The following is a 13,513-nucleotide window of genomic DNA, read 5'->3' on the forward strand; positions in this document are numbered from 1 at the left end:
GTTCATATGGGGAGGGAAGGTGGCCAGAGTTAGAAAGGTGCTGCTACAGAGGGGAAGGCAGGCTGGGGGTTCGGGTCTTCCAAACCTGATGTATTACTACTGGGCGGTGAATGTGGAGAAGGTGCAGAGCTGGGTCAGAGGGATTGATTCCCAGTGGGTCAGAATGGAGGAGAGTTTGTGCAGGGGGTTGGGATTGAAACCACTAGCAATAGCGTCGCTCCCGATAGTCCCAGGGAAGTACTCAGGGAGTCCAGTAATAATAGCTTCATCGGGAATTTGAAGGCAGTTTCTCCAACACTTCAGATTGGGGGCTGGGTCAAGGGAAATGCCTATTCGGGGGAACCACAGATTTGAGCCAGGGAGGTGGGATAGAAATTTTCGGAAATTGGAGGAGAAGTGGATTAAGACACTAAAAGATTTGTTTCTTAGGGGTCGGTTTGCAGGGTTGAAGGAGCTGGAACCGAAGTATGGACTGGAGCAGGGGGAAATGTTTAGATATATGCAGGTTCAAGATTTTGCCAGGAAGGAGATACAGAGCTTCCCGGAGGAGCCGGCTTCCACATTGCTGGAGGAGGTGCTGACGACAGGGGGACTGGAGAAGGGAGTAGTATCGCGGTTTACGGAGCTATTTTGGAAGAGGAGAAGGCATCGCAGGAAGAGATCAAAGCAAAGTGGGAGGAAGAGTTGGGGGAAGATATGGAGGAGGGGTTCTGGTGTGAGGTGCTCCGGAGAGTGAATGCCTCCACCTCGTGCGGGAGGTTGGGGCTGATACAGCTGAAGGTGGTATACAGAGCACACCTCACGAGGGCGAGGATGAGCTGATTCTTTGAAGGAGTAGTGAAGATGTGTGTGAAAGTTGCGGGGGGGGGGGGGGGGGGGGGGGAGGGGGGGAGGGGGGGGGGGGCGCTAATCACGTTCATATGTTTTGGTCCTGTCCAAAGCTGGAGGATTACTGGATGGAGGTTTTTACGGCAATTTCAAAAGTGGTGCACGTGAAACTGGACCCGGGCCCCAGGAGGCCATATTCAGGGTGTCGGACCAGCCAGGGTTGGAAACGGGTGCGGAGGCAGATATCGTAGCCTTCGCCTCGTTGATCATCCGAAGGCGGATCCTGCTGGGTTGGAGAGCAGCCTCTCCACCCTGTGCCCTGGCATGGCGGGGGGGACATGTTGGAATTCTTGATCTTGAGAAGGTTAAGTTTGAACTGAGGGGAAGGATGGAGGGGTTCTACAATTCATGGGCATTATTCATTATGCACTTTCAAGAACTGGATAACATCGAACATTAGTTGGGGGGGATGGGTGGGAGGGTTGGGGGGAGGGGGGCTATGTGTATTAAAGGTGACTATGGGTGATCCCTAATTCCTTTTTGTCATTTGTTTGTGTGAACATGTGGGCTAATGTTTGGGGTTTGGTGGGAGGATGGGATCGTTGTTTTTGATATGGGGATTGACATATTTGTTACTGATTACTGATATTGTTGGTGGGTGTAAATTTGGGAGAAAATGTGAAAAAGGAGAATAAAAAAATATTTTAAAAATAAAAGCATGAAGGGAGTCTGGAAGCTTTTACCCTGTTAATTACAGCCTACTAAAAGTGGTTTCTCGTTGAAAGAGAATATTAGCCTTGCAGATCAAAGGATTCACGGGGTTTAAAGCCTTTAGATGTGTTTTGGCATTCTATGAAGTAACAGCCGCTGCTTTCAACACTTCTGTTTGAGGCAACAGGTGGAAGAGATCGGTCAGTGAAAGCAGTGATTTTTCACTGTTTCTGCCTGGACTGCTCTTTAGCTTCCAGGCAGGGGTGACTGATCGGGAGGTCTCTGATATGGGAGGGGTCTCTGATTTGGATGGTTCTCTGATATGGGAGTTCTGATGTGGGGTTCTCTGATATGGGGTATCTGATATGGGGGTTTCTGATGTGGAGGTCTCTGTTATGGTGGTTTCTGTTATGGGGGTCTCTGATATGCGGACCTCTGATTTGGGGGTGCTTTCTATGGGGTTCTCTGATATGGGGGTCTCTTATATGGGAGTCTCTGATGGGGGGAGCTATGATACGGGGGTCTTTGATATGCGGGATCTCTGACGGAGGCTCTCTGATATGGGCATCTCTGATTGGGGTCTGATGGGGGGGGGGTCTCTGTTGGGGGGCTGGGGGTGGGAGTGAGCAGGATTTGTGTTGTGTGTGGCTCTCCAAAGTAGCTTATTAATTTATTCTGCTGCCGTCAAAGATTTATGTTCATACACCCACAACTCCTGAACCTCCTTTAAAATGGCACCATTTTGTTTATATTGCCTCTCTCCATTATTCCCATCAGAATTTGCCACTTGAGACTTCTCTGCATTAAATTTAATTTGCCATGTGTCGTCCCATTTCATATCATGACCCCTGAAGTCTGTTACTACCTTCCTCATTGTTTACTGAGTTTTCTGAATTCTGTGTCATCTGCAAACTTTGGAATTATGCTCTGTGTAACTGCTATGCACACCCTCCAGTCTGACAAACAACCCCTCCCAACAATTCTTTTTTACAATTTTCTATCCATATAGCTACTGTTACTTTAAACCCAGGGACCGGGATTCTCCCAAACCCTGGCCAAGTGTTGACGCTGGCATCAAAACCGGCGCGAGCGACACTGGCATCAACAGGCCTCCAGGCCTCCAGGCCCAGGCATTCACCCCTTCCTAGGGGTCGAGAATGGCGCCGGAGTGCTGTGTGCTGCTCCGGAGCCGAAAGCCGGCTCGCCACAACCGGCGCGGATCCGCGCATGCACATCACAGCCGTCTCTGTGCCGGCTCCCGGGCAATATGGCGGAGCCCTAAAGGGGCTTGGCACGGAGAAACATAGGTCACCCCCGGAATGAGCCTGCCCGCCACTTGGTTGCCTGGCCACTGTGGAGGACCCCCTTGGAGTCAGTTCCCCTCGCCCCCCCATCAGGACGGCCCCCGCAGCCAGAATGCCGAGGTTTCGCCGGGTAGGACCGTATGTAAATGACGACGGCGGGACTCAGCAGAACACAGCGGGCACTCGGCCTGTTGAGCACAGAAAATCGGCAGGGGGCTGCTTTCAACAGCCCCTGACCGGCGCGTGCCAACCGGAGAATCGGCGGCACGGCGCGCCCCCCCCCCCCCCCCCCCCCCCCCCCCAGCCGATTCTCCGAGCTGGTACGGATGTGTAGAATCCCGGCCCTGGGCTTTTATTTTGCTGACAATTCTATTGTGTGCCATATATCAAACACCCTTTGAAAGACCACACACTCAATGTGCTCAGGAAAAATATTTTGAGACAGTTTTGTTCTGTGGGGCAAATAGACACTGGATTGTGATCTGCTGCAGTAATTTCACATCGATTAAATCCGATAGAGAAAGTGCCCATAGACAATATTATTAAGATGCATGATGGGTTGATAGATGCAGCATTTATAAATGAGCAAGATACTCGAGAATGAGCATTTATAAGTGAGCAAGAAACAATGGGCGAAATTCTCCGCACCCGCGGAAAGTCGGCAAACCGTCGTAAAAATCGGGACCGTTTTACGACGGTCGCGAAGGCTTCATTTCCCGACGGATTCACTTCCTGGAAATGGGCTAGTAGCGCGGCCGCGTCAATTACGTGCGTGATGACGACGGAACGCGACGACGACACGAACCCGCCCATGTGACGCCGCCCGACGCCGTAAAAAGGCGCGGGCGACCACAGAATCTGTCGGGCAGGATGTCGGAGCCGAGGAGAGCTGCTCCTCGCTTTGTAGATGCAGACGTCGAGGCGCTGCTCGATGCCGTGGAGCAGAGGAGGGGCATCATCCGCCCGCGGAGAGGGCATCGCCAACCTGCCAGCACGGTACGCCAGGCCTGGCGTGACGTGGCTGCTGCCGTCAGTGCTGTGGGGCAGACCCCTCGCTCAGCAGAGCAATGTCGGAAGAAGTTACACGACCTCACCAGGTCTGCCAGGGTAAGTGCCATGAGGGTGCCCCCTAGTCACAACCATCCCTCCCCCTTAACTGCCCGGGGGGGGGGGGGGGGGGGGAGAGGGATTGGGGCACAGTTATTTGAGGGTGGTTCACAAAGTTGTCACAGACCCAGCGCTCTGGCCCTGAGGAGAGATGCAATCATCTGATGACAACTTGCCCCCCCCAAACTGTGCCAGTATCAGAACGGACTGCTGATACCTACCGTTTTGTAATGATCTACCTATGTTCCCTCCCCCAACAGGCCAAGGCCGGTCATAACCACCGTGAGCGGCACAAGACTGGAGGGGGTTCGCCCAACATGCACCCCCTCAGCACCTTTGAACAGAGGGCACTGGACCTTGTTGGGGGGTCTGCCACCCGCGATATCGCGCAATGCGAGGTTGGCGGAACTGCAGCAAGTGAGACAACCCTCCCTGACAAACACCCCCCCCCCCCCCCTCCCCCATCCTCTGTCCCTTCACACACCCTGCCCACTGGGACACCTCCCCCATCCTCTGTCCCTTCACACACCCTGCCCACTGGGACACCTCCCCCATCCTCTGTCCCTTCACACACCCTGCCCACTGGGACACCTCCCCCATCCTCTGTCCCTTCACACACCCTGCCCACTGGGACACCTCCCCCATCCTCTGTCACTTCACACACCCTGCCCACTGGGACCGTCCAGCGGCCTGCCGAGCAAATCGAAATAACCCGTCTCATTCTCTTCCCTAGGACGTGATGCCGAACGACCAGGGCCGTCTGGCTGCAGACGGAGACAGGAATCTGCCGCCACCTCACCCGGGGCCTCACAACAGAGGGTGCCCGATCAGCGGGCAGCCCTATCCGCCCCAACCCAATCTGCGGACCAGGACGCACAGAGGGTTCGACGTCCACCACCACCACCAGAAATGGCCAGGGACAACCCTCCTGTCGCTGAGCAGCCCCACACCATGGACGAGGACCTAAGCATTGAGAGCGTCGGGCTTGCGGCACTGCTTTCTCCCACCACATCCATCATCCCAGAGATACACACCCCGGCGGGCCTATTTAGTGATGAGTCTCCTGGGGCACAGTCTGGTTGGCACATCACAGATGAGCAGGTACAGCAGGTAGAGGTCGGAGCAACAGAGGGCCCGGACTCGCGGAGGCCAGACCAGGCCCAGGATGCAGCTGGCTCCCAGACGTTTTCGGAGTTCCTGGAGTTTATCAACCCACCCGCACAGCCGATGCCTCAGGAAACCCAGGGAAACAATGACGGGATGAGGGCTTCCTTCCAGACTCTGCAGACGCTGTTAGAGGAGTCGAACCGCGTCCAAGAGCAGGGAGTGGTGCCGCTCATGGCAGAGACCCAGGCTGACACCGCACGGGTGGCATCCGCAGTGGAGGCAATGGGTCAGGTTATGCAAGACGTTGGGGTTAATGTGCACGCGTCATCCTCGGCCCTGGACAGGGTTGCCCTCTCACAGGCAGCAATGTGCCAGAGCCAAACCGACATTGCCGGCGCCCTGCGGGCCATGGCCGAGTCTCAGCAGGTCATTGGCCAGTCGCAGCACGCCATGGCACAGTCCCAGCAGTCGATAGCACAGTCCCAGCAGTCGCTGGCACAGTCCCAGCTGTCAGTCGCGGAGACCATCAACCGCCTGACACATGTGCTGGATGGCGTCGTGCACTCACAGGTTGAGATCGCACAGTCCCTGGCGGGAATGTCTAACTCCCTGGACTCCGTCTCTGCAAACCTTCGGATCCTGGTGGATACCGTTGCAGGCCTCCAGGACTGGCAGCGCCAGGTGTCGGTGGTGCGACGGGGAACCTCCCCGCTCGCACCTCTGTCCCAAAGTGAGGCCCGGGGGCCACCGGGCTCCCCGAGGGAGGAGGAGGTTTCGGGGCCCGTCCCATTAACTCCATCACGGGACGTCCCGGAATTCTCGGCCTCCCCCCGTCCCATCCCTGGTACATCGGGTGGGCAGCAGGCAGAGCAGGGTGGCACAATGTCACCCGAGACGCCCGCAGAGCAGCCTGGCCCATCAAGGCCGGGTCGCCCCAGGAAACGCTTGGCCAAGGAGAAACGAGTCGAGGGGGGCGATTCGCAGCAATCCTCCTCCACTCCTGCTGTATCATCTGGGGAGTCACTTAGACGTAGTGGTAGGGCCCGTAAGGCAACTAAGATAGACACTGAGTAAGTTGGCACGGGTGAAGGGCACAGTTTAGTTGTAGGGGCTAGGGCACCTGTAAATAATTGTTAATATTAAACGCACTGTTCCACCTTACTTGTAATACCGTGTGATTGTTCCACAGCCACAGGAATCGTGATGGTGACCGAGTGTCGCTGGGGGTGACGGGTGGTGAAACCTCGGTGCCGGGTGTGCAGTCCCTGCCCCTACCCCCCTCCCACAGCTAGCCCACGCGGGCACGTGATGGAGTGTCAGTGACGAACTCAGCGGCCACCAAGGTGGATGGTTCAGCTATTGCCATGGGTCAGACTCTCTCTAACGATTCTGAGCTCACAGCTCATCGCAGAGCGGGCTGTCATCATTCCACATGGCACTGATCACACCCGCTGACACAGCCATCAATGTTGTGCCATTCCGTCTGTACCCAGTGATAAGCGTCATGTCGAAGTGGAGCAGTGTACACTGAGGGGGGGGGGGGGGGGGGGGGGGGGGGGGTTGTGGTGGTGGCAGTTGTGTGGTGACCCTCTGCATGACTAGCGATGCAGGTGGTGGTTTGGTGTTCATCGGGGACGTCACATGCGATGCGTGAACCGTGCTGCCACCATGGCGTCGCGTGCCCGCCGTCCTTGCCGGGTCCGTCATGCCGCCTCCTGGACATCACCAGCACCTGGGTCGTGTCTGCGTGCTGCGCCCGCCACTCCGCCAGCGTCCTCCTCCTCCTCCTCCTCCTCCTCCTCCTCCTCCTCCTCCTCCTCCTCTGTGCTGGCACCACTGCCGCTAGCTTCTCCCTCCGCCTCCTGCAACAGGTCATCTCCCCTCTGCATCGCGATGTTGTGCAGCGCACAGCAGACCACTACAATGCGAGCGACCCTTTCGGCCTGGTACTGCAGGGCCCCTCCGGAGCGGGCCAGGCACCTGAATCTCATCTTCAGGAGGCCAAGGCAGCACTCCACCACACCCCTGGTTGCTGCATGGGCCTCGTTGTATCGTGTTTCCGCATTGGTCTGAGGCCTCCGTATAGGCGTCATCAGCCAAGACCTCAGCGGATAACCCCTGTCACCTAGCAACCAGCCCCTCAGCCGGGGGGGACGTCCCTCAAACATCGCAGGGATGAACGACTGCGCTAGTATGTAGGAGTCATGCACACTCCCTGGGAACCTTGCACAGACGTTCATGAACCTCATGTGGGGGTCGCATACCACCTGGACATTAATGGAGTATGTCCCCCTCCTGTTTGTGAACACTTCCTTGTCCACAGCAGGCGGGCGCATGGGGAAGTGAACACAGTCGATTGACCCCTGAACCCTCGGTATCCCGGCCACACTGGCAAATCCACGGGCTCGTGAGTCTTGACTTGCTCGGTCCTCGGGAAAGGTGATGTAGCGATCGGCGATGGCATAGAGGGCGTCGGTCACATCCCGGATGCACCTGTGCACCGATGACTGGGAGATCCCAGAGACGTCCCCTCTCGGAGACTGGAAGGAGCCGGTAGCATAGAAGTTCAGAGCGACCGTCACCTTGATGGCTACCGGGATCGCGTGTCCTCCCCCCGTTCCACGTGGGGCGAGGTGCGACAGGAGTTCGCAGATATGTATCACCGTCTGCCTACTCAGCCGGAGTCTCCTCCTGCAGATGATGTCCGGCATTGTTAGGAAAGAGACCCGGACACGGTACACCCTCGGCTTTGGTCGTCGCCTCTGACGCCGTGGCTGCACCCTCACTCTCTCCTCTTCCTCTTCCTCCTCCTCCTCCTCCTCCTCCTCCTCCCCCCCCCATGCTGCTCGACGACTGGCAACTCCTCGGCCCTTCCCTCTGCTGCTGCAGCTGGCCCTGCAGCCACTGCGGGTTGTGGGTGTGGATGCTGCTGCATCTCCAAATCCAGTAGAGCTGCCCCAACCACTGCGCAGAACATAGCCGTTCTGTTCCCATGCATCGGGCTAACCTACAGAAGGGTGGTGGGAGGCAGAGAAACGGGACATGTTAGACGGAGGTTAGTCGACACCTCGGCAGCCGCCAGCCATGGGATACCAGTGTGTCCCGGTGGCCTGGTCGCGCTGCTGACACGCGGTCAGCCTAACCCCTGGTCACTTTCTGCATCCAACGGCCAGTAAACTATGTCCTCCTCACGGGTGCGTCAGTGGCCTGTGTCCGGAAGCCACAGGGGAACCAGCGGCCGTGTCCTCGTCACCTGCACACCATGGCATGGTGGCAGACATTTTGTTACGGGCTTGGACGGCTCACTCTCTACCTAACCCCCCCCCCTCCGTCGCCCCCCACTGCCCCCTCCGTCGCCCCCCACTGCCTTCCCCCGTCTCCCCCACTGCCTCCCCCGTCTCCCCCACTGCCTCCCCCGTCTCCCCCCCACTGCCCCCTCCGTCTCCCCCACTGCCTCCCCCGTCTCCCCCACTGCCTCCCCCGTCGCCCCCACTGCCTCCCCCGTCGCCCCCACTGCCTCCCCCGTCGCCCCCACTGCCTCCCCCGTCTCCCCCCCACTGCCCCCGTTCTGGACCCCCTCCCGTTCCCAGGGATGCCTTCCCCGTTGTGGCCAGACTCGAGCGGTGCGCTGAACGGTGCGCTGAGCGGTGCGCAGAGTGGTGCCCTGACCTCCTCCAAGCAGTCGTCAGCCAGGCCGACTGGTTGACGAATTTAAAAAGCAGGTGTGTTTCACGACGTCCAAACAGGGCGCCATGACGTCGGGACTTCGGCCCATCCGGGCCGGTGAATAGCGGGGGGGCTCTCAGTGGCGATTCTGGTCGTGTCAGGGGCGGGAAGGAGGCGTCTGTCGGGAAACGCGACTCCGACAATTTGCGGGGTTCGGAGAATAGCGGGAGGGCGTCGGAACAGCGTCGCCGTAAAAATTTCCGACGCCCGCTATTCTCCGAACCGTCGTGAGTCCGGAGAATCGCGCCCAATATCAATCTGTAAAATAAAAGACAAACATATGAAACAAAAACTAATGTTGATGAGGCCGATGAAGCTGGAAGGACTATTCAAGAATGTCTCTCAGCAGAGTACATCAACACTCTGAACTCTCTCCTGCAAACAGAATTGAAAATGGAACCACGGATGGCAACATATTACAGGTACTATTCAGTGATACATTTTACTTTTCTTGCAATTTTACTTAACTTACACTATAGCTAGTCTATGATTAGGCTATTGTAATGTCAGTGGGCCCAGTCCTGTATGCTGTACGCAAAATCCAAAGTTATCTGAAATCCAAAATGCAATTGGCCCCGAGGATTTTAGATACAGATACTTGAGTTGTAAAACATTGCGTAATGAAATTGTAGGTACTCTGAGGATTATGATTCAAAGTACCAAACAGATCAAAATAAAATGCTGGGCTCATGCGATGTGAGCACAGGAGTGGCTGCGTTTGCTTGAGCTCCGGCTCTACTCGTCATTTAATCCGTCGTCTCATCCTGATGCACATTTCTTACTTATTTTTTCTTGGGCTTGCGCCATGTCACAGCAAGTTCCTGATTGGTCTATTTGTCAGGAAGAACTGAAAGAAAATGCCTGCATACTTGTTTTTTTTTCATGGCAGCCAAAGGGAGCTGGGATGGGGTCGCCCATTGGAGTGGTGTAGATGCTGGTGAGCAGGTTCGTGCCTTGGCAGTGCTGTGTGCATCAAATGATGGTCGCCTTCGAAAATGTTGTCTTCAGGGAGAATTGTGGCTCTGCAGTGCATGTCGTCAGAGTTCACTTGAGGGTTTGCAGGGTACCTTTAGAAGAGCAGTGGAGACGCACGAGAGGGTTCATGCACAAGAAGAGTACTGTCCCTAGTTAAGGGCCATCTTTGTATCAGCAAAATCGTTTTGTATGGTCTGTCATGTGTCCTGATGAGTTGGGGAGATGGGGGCCGAGCAGCATGTCCCCCCTGAGCCCGGTCCTTGGCGAGAGAAGGGAGACAAATTCCTGATTGAATTCGAGAATTGGCTGCCACATTTTGGAAATCTTGATTTGGAGGCTGGGTGCGTCAGATTCAAAGGAGCACAACGTATGCTATGTGCGAGGCTAAGGGTCGGAAGGGCCCACCGATCACTGATCCTATATCATCCTATTCTCTATGCTCGTCGTGAGGGGTTGGAGGTGGCCAAGCTGGGCAGGCTGTTCCCCCTGCCTAGGGCCTAGGCTGTGAACCGCCTGGGCATTGGAGAGACGGCATTATAGAAGTAATGGTGTCTTGTCCTTCGATTGATTGGATGCTGGAAAGACCCTGGAGAATGTTCGTTGATCCTGCCTTATGTAAATCTCAATAAATTAAAAAATAAATAAAATGCCTACCACCTACCGACATTCACATATTTTACTTATGAAGCATTGTTTACTGATTTTGGGGGCTCAGATACAACATATGAAAGCAATGCAACAGAAGATTTAGAAATGATCTGCCCAATACATTTTCTTAGAGCTGCAGCACCTCAAAATTTCCCACTACACCAGTGCCCTTCTTACTTCCATAGCTAAAGATGCGTTTCGCAACAAACCCAAGATACCAAACAGAAACAATGTTTCATATAATCTCTACAGTGCAGAAAGAAGCCATTCGGCCCTTCGAGTTTGCACTGATCCTCCGAAAGAGCACTCTCCCCCACCCTGTCCCCATAACCACTCGCATTGATCATAGCCAATCCCTCTAAGCTGCACATCTTTGGACTCTGCGAGGAAACCGGAGCACACGGAGGAAACCCATGCTGACACGGGGAGAACGTACAAATTCCACACAGACAGTCACCCAAGGCCGGAATCGAACCCGGGTCCCTGGCACTGTGAAACAGCAGTGCAAACCACTGTGCCACCCCTAACCGAGTTTAGCTGCTGCTATTATCCTATGATTTCATGTGATCCCTTTCCACTATTTGATATGTGGCTGAGTTCCACAAGATCATTATTGAGCTCATTTATTTTCCAGTTGATAAACAAACAAAATGTTATATAAAATGTGTTCATGTATGTGCGTGGATATGTATTTACATAAGTTGGGTATAAGGATTCCTACTATATCCCTTTTTTGCATACATGTGTATATAAGCATAAAATAGAAATCCTTTACTCACTTCCCATAAGGAAAACAATAAAACTTTGCTGTTTGATATGAAGCCATCATTTTGGACATGTCGATGAATAAGTCGATGGCTTGTATTGTTAATGTGAAATTGCGGCTTCTGTTCGTCTGCCTATTTGGTTTACCACAGGGCTAAATAGCTGGCTTTTAAAGCAGACCAAGGCAGGCCAGCAGCAAGGTTCAATTCCCGTTCCAGCCTTCCCGAACAGGCGCCGGAATGTGGCGACTAGGGGCTTTTCACAGTAATTTCATTTGAAGCCTACTTGTGACAATAAGCGATTTACATTCATTTCATTAAAGGCTTTCTTTCCTTGCCTTTCAATTTGTACACAGATTTTGTCATCTTTGTATCTGTCTCTAAATCTCTCTGTCACACTGTCTCTGTCTCTTTAATGCCTTCCTTTGTCTCTACCTCTATCTTTCCTTGTCTCCCTTCTTCCCCCCTGCCTGTGTCTCTCCGTCTCTGTCTACCTTTCTGTCTCCCTCACTTTCTCTGTCAAAGAAAAACACGTTGCCATTTAAATAAATCTATATGACCTAGGTGTGACCCAGCAACTGTTGCTATGGGAACGGCTGTGAGGGTTTTACAGCAAACATGCACACATGTACAGAATGTTACGGTATCTGATCTCATTCCTGGATTGTTTCCCTACCAGTCACATTGGGAATTCTGCTGAAACTGAGGCATAAAGAGAACTCGTACCTTTTCCTCATTTTTGCTTTACTGTGGGAAAGAAATGCTCTGAGGCCTTGGCTAAGAACCCTACTGTGCTCCAGCCCCTTTTTTTGTGAGGACCACAAAGAATCCAGCACGAGTTTGTAGAATAGAAAGAAATAACATTTAATTACAATTACATATATATACACTCCACAGCTTGATTTCTCCGCCCCCCCTCATTGGGGAAGCTCATACTCCCTAAGGATTGTGGGAGTGCCATTAGTCCCCAGCCAGTGGTAAGCAGGCAGGTTATAACACCCTTTATCATAATGATCGTAACGCTCAATCTTGAAAAGTTAATGTCCTGTGCTTTTTTCCCCTTTATTTAGTATCCATTTGCTATCAAAATATTTAAACTATTTAAAATGAACTCAACCACATATCTCCCTCCTCATATATCCTTGTATATCCCACTCACATCATTCTTGTATCCCTGAAGCCACGTGATTTTTAATTTTTAATTTACTAATTCACAGGAAAGGTGTGTTGCTGCCCAGACTAGTATATATTGTCCAGCTTTAGCAATGCTTGAGAAGGTCATGGTGACAATTTTCTTGAACTGCCAGTCTGTGTAGTGTTGGTAGTCTCATAGAACTGTTAAATAATGAGGATTTTGATCCAACGACGATGAAGGAATGGTGATATATGACCAATTTAGGATGATGGGTGATTGAGAGGAACTTGGAGGTGATGGTGTTCCCAAACACTTGCTGCCCTTGTCCTTCTAGGTAGTAGAGGCCACAGGTTAGGGAGTGCTGTCAAAGGATGATTGGCAAGTTGCTGTTGAATGCAGCCACGGTGGAGGAGGGGGTGGATGGAATGCTGATAAAGCTTTATCCGAGATGGTGTTGAGCTTCTTGAGTATTGCTCGAGCTGCACTCATCCAGGCAAGTGTAGACTATTCCATCACACTCCTGACTTGTGACATGTAGGTGTTGTAAAGACCTTGTGGAATCAGGAGGGGTCACAGAGTCTCTAGCCTCTGACCTGTTCCTGTAGCTACAGTATTTAAGTTCTTGGCAAATGGTGGCTCCCAGGATGTTGATGGTGGTGATTTGACGATGGTAATACAACTGAAGGTCAAGTGGAGGTGGTTAGACTCTAACTTGAAGGTCATTGCCTGTCACTTGTGGAGCACGAATATTATTTGTCAGAATCAGCCCAAAACTGGATGTTTCCAAAGTCTTGCTACATGCTGACATGGACTACCTCATTATCTGAGGGACTGCCAATGGGATTCTCACTTTATGATGAGGGAAACTAATTGGTGAAGGTCGTTGGGTCTAGGATATTGCCCCAAGGCATTCTTGTCGTAATATCCTGGGTCTGAAATTATACTCTCCAACAACGACAACTCCAGCCAGTGGTGAGATATCCCCCTAACCCCCATTGGCTTCAGGTTTACTGGGGCTCCGGATGCCACTATAAAATCTTCAGGAGTTCCGAGAAGGTTACACAAACAAATTTTTATTTGGAAAACAAAAATCAGAGGCCACAACGTGGCATCCAACACATATGTCCCAGTCGGCACTACCAATCATGCCAGTGCCAATCTGGACTGCATTTAAGCACTATATTGACAAGCCCAGCTGCTAGGCCGAA

This window comes from Scyliorhinus canicula, chromosome 8, assembly GCF_902713615.1.
Source record: "Scyliorhinus canicula chromosome 8, sScyCan1.1, whole genome shotgun sequence".
In the NCBI taxonomy this organism is placed as follows: domain Eukaryota; kingdom Metazoa; phylum Chordata; class Chondrichthyes; order Carcharhiniformes; family Scyliorhinidae; genus Scyliorhinus; species Scyliorhinus canicula.